This window comes from Salvelinus alpinus, chromosome 36 (genome assembly GCF_045679555.1).
Source record: "Salvelinus alpinus chromosome 36, SLU_Salpinus.1, whole genome shotgun sequence".
Lineage (NCBI taxonomy): Eukaryota > Metazoa > Chordata > Actinopteri > Salmoniformes > Salmonidae > Salvelinus > Salvelinus alpinus.
Window position 1 is genome coordinate 7,104,291 of NC_092121.1, and position 7,042 is coordinate 7,111,332.

Below are 7,042 nucleotides of genomic sequence, written 5' to 3' on the forward strand. Positions count from 1 at the left end.
ATGGTGAGATATTGGAGTTGGAACTTGGAATAGAGATAACTCAGGGATACCGATGACACAGGAAGTGGGGAAGAGGAGAGCAGGAATTCGCAGGCTTGCAGCACTCTTCTTTATAACGCCATTGATTTGGTTAGTGTGCCAACGCTCCTCCCACTCTGGGCAACCGCACAGATGCCAGCTCCAACCACCCCCGCCCCCCTCCCTCACGGACCCCCACCCTTATCCCGTCCCTGGTGGGGTTGCACACCTGGGCCCCATCGTTGTTGCTGTGCAGGAGGACTGGCGCTTGCTCGCCCCGCAGGCGCCCCTCCGCGTCTCACTCTGAAAACACCAGCGCTCAAGCAATCTCGTCATCCCTCCTACCTGTGCCCACGTCTAATCTCCGATCTCATCTCACGAGCACCTGTAAATAACAAACAATCAATAGGGTCTCAATAGCCGATATTTATCTGTCTGTCCGTGTTTATTGAGAGTGGGTGTCATTGATCGTTCTGCCCGTAGAGTCTGCGCGCAATGCTATTCGTTTTGATTGTTTTCTCCTGAATAGATCACTATAATGCTATTCAATTAGGTACATAAATAGATAAACAATATCGCCTTCTGTTCCCAGGTCTGCAAATGCACCCCAACCCCCTCTCATTGATCACCGTTGTTTTATGCATGCTATCGTTTAACTTAACCCTTAGGTTAAATGTTTGTTTTTTTAATAAAGGCAAATACACCAATAATATCCGTTGTCTACAACAAACATTTTTGTTCGCCCATTTTTCTGTTTCCTCTCTTTCACTCGTATTGCCTCCGTCTCAGTTTCTCTCTTTTTCTGGCTGTTTGAGCGCGAGCGCAGTGACAGATGGCGGGGCCCTCTTCCCTCGGGAAGACAATCTCTCCGAATGCGGGCGCATGTCAATCACCGGCTCTCATGTGATGGCTCTTGCCAGTGACGTGCCAACCATATGGCCTGGCATCATAGCTGGTATGTAACCCTGCCTAGTAGCGATGCCACACTGTCTCAGAGCGCGCGCGCGGATAGCACACTGAGCACCCTGCCGCACCTATAGGAGCGTTTGCTCGCGGTCCCAGAAGATGGTCTGAACTCACGCGCTTTCCACCCCTTCAAGAGCTCTCGCGGAGGTAAGTTGGAGTGTAAACAAATCGACGAGTGACCTTCCCAATATGGAAAGTAATTAATTTAATAAATCGAGATTAATAATGCAAGGATAATTCGTGACCGTTTTTTGGTGGATGTTTGTGCCTCCTTGTAAACGTCTGTTTTGAATTCACTCAGCTAAATGCCATTTTTGAACATTTGGATTATGGTGTAGCTATGGTTCTTCGTTTGGCACGATGTTATGCTCCATTTGTCCTTCAACTTTTAACAGCGCGGACCTCCATGGCTGTTAATTATAGGCTAGGAGTGCAATATAATATTCCATGCTTATTTTGTTCAGAAAAAAGCTATCCACAAAGACAAGCTCTAGTCTACAGCCTATCTCTGTGGACAATCGAGAAAATAGCGACAATCTTCCTCCTGAATTTAATTAATTTCAATTGTCAGACAGTATAAGGCATTCATTTGATTAGTGAAAAATACATGGAAACATGAGAAACAGAGAGCTTAATAGAAAGAGAGATACAGAGGGAGAGGGGAGGCGGAATTCTTCTTCACTGTCAGCTAATTATTTCTGCGTCTCATGGCTTAGAAGATTTATCGATGATTTTATCTGGGTGTTCATCTTGGAGAAAATGAAAGGGTGGGTGGGGCGTTATTGAAAGTGAATTACAGTAGGCTAATGCGGACATTATTTATTTGTGTTTGTGTAGTTTTATCATCCAGAATTATTCTTTCAATATGTTACATTCCAAATACATCGATAGCTCCCCTAAATCACGCAAGCACGGGCCATGCAAGAGGAGCTTATTGTTGCAATTTAAAAATACAAATCTGTTTTCTGAAATGCATATTTGATATATTTTTAAGGACTGCTAAAAGGATACAAGCAATTTCCATCTGTAAATGCAAACCTCTCCAACTAAAAGGGGTTTGGAATCGCTCAGTCGTGCATACTGAATTATGTGTGAAATATTTTTCTTGTAAGGTAGTCTACATGGTCTGTTAATTAAACGTTTTTTTTTTTTTTTTTAATTGAGCAAATCTCCTGAGCCTGAAATTTCCAAACGAGATTTTGCCTCTGGCACACCCTCGAGATAATTAGCACCGTATTCCTCCTGGTTGACTTTGGGTCCACACACATCACGTAGCCCAACCACAGTTCTCCAACCTACCAGAGATACAAGAGATTTACAGTGATTTAGGGTGACAATATGTTACTAGTTTGAGATGGTTTAAACTGTCCATCTATCATATCTTTGCACTGGCTATTTACATTCAAATACCATCTCGTTTCTCCTTTTCGGATAATGGATGCTATTTTCAAAAAGGCCCTGGCTCAATCAACTTCGTATTTTAGGATTAAAATAATTGGATGATATTCTAATTGGTGTTTGGGTAAGATATTTACAAATTAAATCGTTATTGAGTGCCATAATAACAATGTACATTATTATTATTACTATCATTATTATCATTATAATTATTTATTGGATATCAAAATGGATTTTTGTGGATAATATTAACCCATGTTATCCTATAGTGCCCTCTGGTAGGCTATAAGGCTGAGCGTGACAAGACAACAGCGGCTCTGCCGGTGTGGTAGAAGTCATCTCAATGTCAAATTTGACAAAAATAGGATCGCCAATTAATTCAAATAACTTCCGATATCCACACACAATATGTTGTGCTCTCATCTGACACGATGAGCAACACCAAGGTAGAGACACTAAAATCAGAGTATAAATGTACATGTCCTCTTGCCATGCTTTTTGTGGAGGTGGGTAGTGCGGTGGAATAGTGCTGGAATGTAGCCAGGAGAATGTGGGAGTGGGGGGGGGGGGGGGGGGGAAAGTATGGGGCACGTTGCTTCACAGCGCGCCCCACGGGATCTATAATGTGGCCTGTGCTGTTGAGACCCGCTGCGCGAGGGCAGGAGGGGGCACATGGACGACAGCAGGGAATTAAATAGGGGACCGGTTGGGCGATAGACCCGGGTGTTCACTGAAATGTTTCTGATGGCATGCTGTTATAGTTCCTCCCAAACACGTATCATTTCAGTCTTATTAGGCTATTCATGTCCTCTGCCTTTATCACGAAGAGATATTAATCCTAATTTGATTGAGTATTATGCCATTGTTGTTGAATGCATTTCATTACATTCTTGTTTTTTCCTTTAGCCCTTTTCTGATTTGAAATGTCCTCACTCCTCAGACAACTTCCTTTATCTCTTTCAGTGCCGCAATGTTGACTAGGCTGTTCAGTGACCCGTCGCTGCTTCCCGACATGCATAAGTATTCGGCCTGGGCAGAGGACAGCGAGAGCGAGGACTCGAAGACCAAGGATGATGAGGATCACTGCCGCGTGGACGATGACGACATGGATGTCCCGGACCTGAGAAGCAGCCGGGCACATTCTGAGATCGGCGGTGAAGACGAGGACGACGACGAGGCGGATGAGGACGAAGGAGAGGACGGTGCAGAGGGGGACGGGCCCAAAAAACGGGGCCCTAAGAAGCGTAAAATGACACCTGCGCGTATCGAGCGATCCAAGTTGCGTCGTCAGAAGGCAAACTCACGGGAGAGGACGCGCATGCACGACCTGAACTCTGCTCTCGACAATCTGCGTAAAGTCGTGCCCTGTTACTCAAAAACGCAAAAGCTCTCCAAAATTGAGACTCTCCGTTTGGCCAAGAACTATATCTGGGCCCTCTCTGAGATCCTGCGCTCCGGGAAGAAGCCTGATCTTGTGTCCTACGTGCAGACGCTGTGTAAAGGACTGTCCCAACCCACGACCAACCTGGTTGCCGGTTGTCTGCAGCTCAACTCCCGAAACTTCCTAACGGAGCAGTGTCCGGAGGGGGGACGCTATCCCGGCTCCAACTCCTTCTCCATGCATCCTTACCCCTACCAGTGCTCCCGCCTCTCCAGCCCTCAGTATCAGTCTGGTTCCAACTCGCATCCCTTACGGACACACGGCTACTGCTCAGCCTACGACTCGCTGTACGGTGGCAGTGGATCTCCAGAATACAACAGCCCAGAGTATGAGGGGCCCATCTCCCCTCCCGTGTGCATCAATGGCAACTTTTCTCTGAAGCACCAGGGCACTACGTCCCCCGAGGTAGCCGAGAAAGGCTACCATTACTCTATGCATTACTCCGGCCTGGCCGGCTCTCGCCCCACTGCTGGCCACATATACGGTTCTTCAGGGGTGCGGAGCAGCATCCACTCCGAAAACGTATCGCCTTACCACGACATGCACCTGCACCACGAAAGAGCTCCCGTCCCCGTATACGATGAACTCAATGCGTTTTTCCACAACTGAAACAGCAGTAATATTGCCATGCGTGGGAGTCTTCTTGCAATCAACAATCAATTAGCTGCCCACCTTTGGCAAGGAGCGTGCACGGTCACCCCCCCCCCCCCCCTCCAAACCTTAGTCCCAAAGGACTATGACACCAGACACTGATCATTGTGGAAAAAAACGTTTTATTTATTGTTTTTCTATGTCCTTTTATATAATTGTATTTATTTTGTATCTATTCTGTGACGATGGGATGCTGTGAAAATGTTGCATTTGAAATGGAATGTGTACAGATTTGACGGTGATTGACGTATGGATTATTATTGAAATAGCTAGAGGAAGAGAGTTAAAATGCAACCGCATAGTCGCGTTTATAACATTGTAACAACCGATGATGCTGTAACTAATTGGAAATAGAGGACTAAATTAAGAAGCAAGCAGTGCACTTAAAAGCAAGCATGTCGCAGAGATAGGAAAATATATATTTTCAAATGTCGACAAATGGCAACAGCTATGTCAGAAAATTAAACATATTTCACATCTATGCAAGAAATAGCCTACGCCAAACAAGTATACAAGGACCAATTACAGGCTATATCTAAAATAGTGTACATTAAATTACATTAAATTAATTTAACACTTCTCAACAATATCATTTCATTGCTTCTCGGCCCCTATTCTGACTTACCATAACACACACGGGAGGAATTGCTTTGACGTCTATGTTTTTATTGGGGGACATAGATTCAAGTGAAAACGTTATGTCCTCACCATAATGACACTGAGAATACATTTTTCGATTCCTAGAATATCACCAATGGATAAGGAAAAGCAAACATAAAGCCAACATTTAAAATGAGTGATTCTGAAGAAGCAGATATGGGCTCATGCTACCAGTTCCGGTTGGTCACGTCTTTCTAATGTAAACGATTCGATAGTGTTAACGTTCATTAGATTAGGCTACCTTTAATGGATTTGCAAGTTTGCACTATATTTTAGATGTAATTAAAATGCAATCGAAAAGTGTTTAATGTAAGCCAATAGCCTTGGCTTTTATACATCTACAATCCTGTCAGTGAGTGAACGAAGAATCGGATAGGCCGACAATAAAATAAACACAATATTTCATGTCATGCCACAGGAATAAATATGGCAAGTCAAGTAACTTTCTAATCCATCGAACACATTGACTTGTTGAATAGGCCTATTTCTAAAAGTGTAAGGGCCAGGATTTAGCACTCAATTTCTAAATAGTCGAAGTTATATCAGAAGGTCGGTCGATATATTGCACTGAAATAACAGGATGATTATTGTTATTATTATTTACAAACCGTTTTATTTCATGCATAATTTTGTCTATACTGACTAATCAATGCAAATATTTCCACTAAGGGTCCCCAGAGTCGTCAACATGTGTTGCATTTTTCATTGAAAGTGAAAGTTAAAACTTTGTATTTAAACAATGTGCGTGTGTGGTAAAATAAAACGATAATACATGAAATTGTGCTACATCATTTCATTTTAAACCTATATCCAAGTTGTTATTCTGTAAACGTTGTCCTTTCTCGTTGAAATTGAGAACCATTACATAATGTAAAAAAAGTATCGTCTGGCTAGCTGGTTAAATGATCAGCATAATAATCAACTACGTAAGGACTGTATTATATTCTTCCTGTGATTATTCTTATCATTGGAAATGCTCTATGAAAAGATGATTCACTGTGGCCTGAAAAGGGATGGGTTCAATATCAAACATCCCCATATCGCTCTGCTTCCGGGAAGTGCGTTAGGCTATTACAAGAAGTAGCATCGCTTGACATGTGACTCTAACAGGTTCGGCGGGCTATATACAAAGGTTTAATATAGCAGTGTTATAAGCTATGTCAATATGTTGCAGTAAATCACATTCTTCAATTAAGCCCACAAAAAAAAGTGTTGCAGAATGAGTTCGAAAACCATACTCGAAAGACTTCCACTGTGGGAGATGCTAACACTCCTAATGATTATACATAGAGGCAAAACGGGAATTATAGTATCTATTCAACAGGCCAACACCATCTTTCCGGAACACACCTAACATATTACAAAGACAAACGTGTCAACAAAGAAGCCCTGCAATGGACTCTAATGAGTTGAACAGCAGGATCTGGACAGATTGGGAAACGGCCTCCGGATCTGCAGGCGAGCCAAAATCCCTAACAGTTACCGAATGTGAACCTGTTAGAGTCACATGTCAAGCGATGCTCAGACAGGGCCCCTGTCTGAAGCTTTCGGGGATTTCTAGGATGTTCAAATGATATGGGAGCGGTTATAAGCCTAACGAATTCCTTTGAAGAGAGGGACTGCTATGACAACTAACTTCTAGATCAAGGGTGTGCAACTTTGATGTGGGTGGGGCCACAAAACATCGGAACTCATCATGAGGGTCCGCAGTGGCTCGCGGGTCTGCGTACCCACATCCATACCCAGATGCAGTCAGAGCCGGTCAAATTCTTTTGGGGGCCCTCCCACCTTGCGAGCAATACATGTTAGCGGCCCCCTTCTTGACAGGTGGGTAGAAAATGTTTTGCTGTTGTTTTAAAGTAAGTTAGCTGCACTTCTACATATTCTTCCATGGGGTGATGACAAATG

The 7,042-nt window shown here is 43.6% G+C and overlaps 1 pseudogene; it reads left to right on the forward strand.

Annotated features, from left to right (window-relative positions):
- The first annotated feature begins 911 nt into the window (after nucleotides 1-911).
- LOC139565017 (neurogenic differentiation factor 2-like) lies at nucleotides 912-5,912 on the forward strand (annotated as a pseudogene).
- The last annotated feature ends 1,130 nt before the right edge of the window (nucleotides 5,913-7,042 follow it).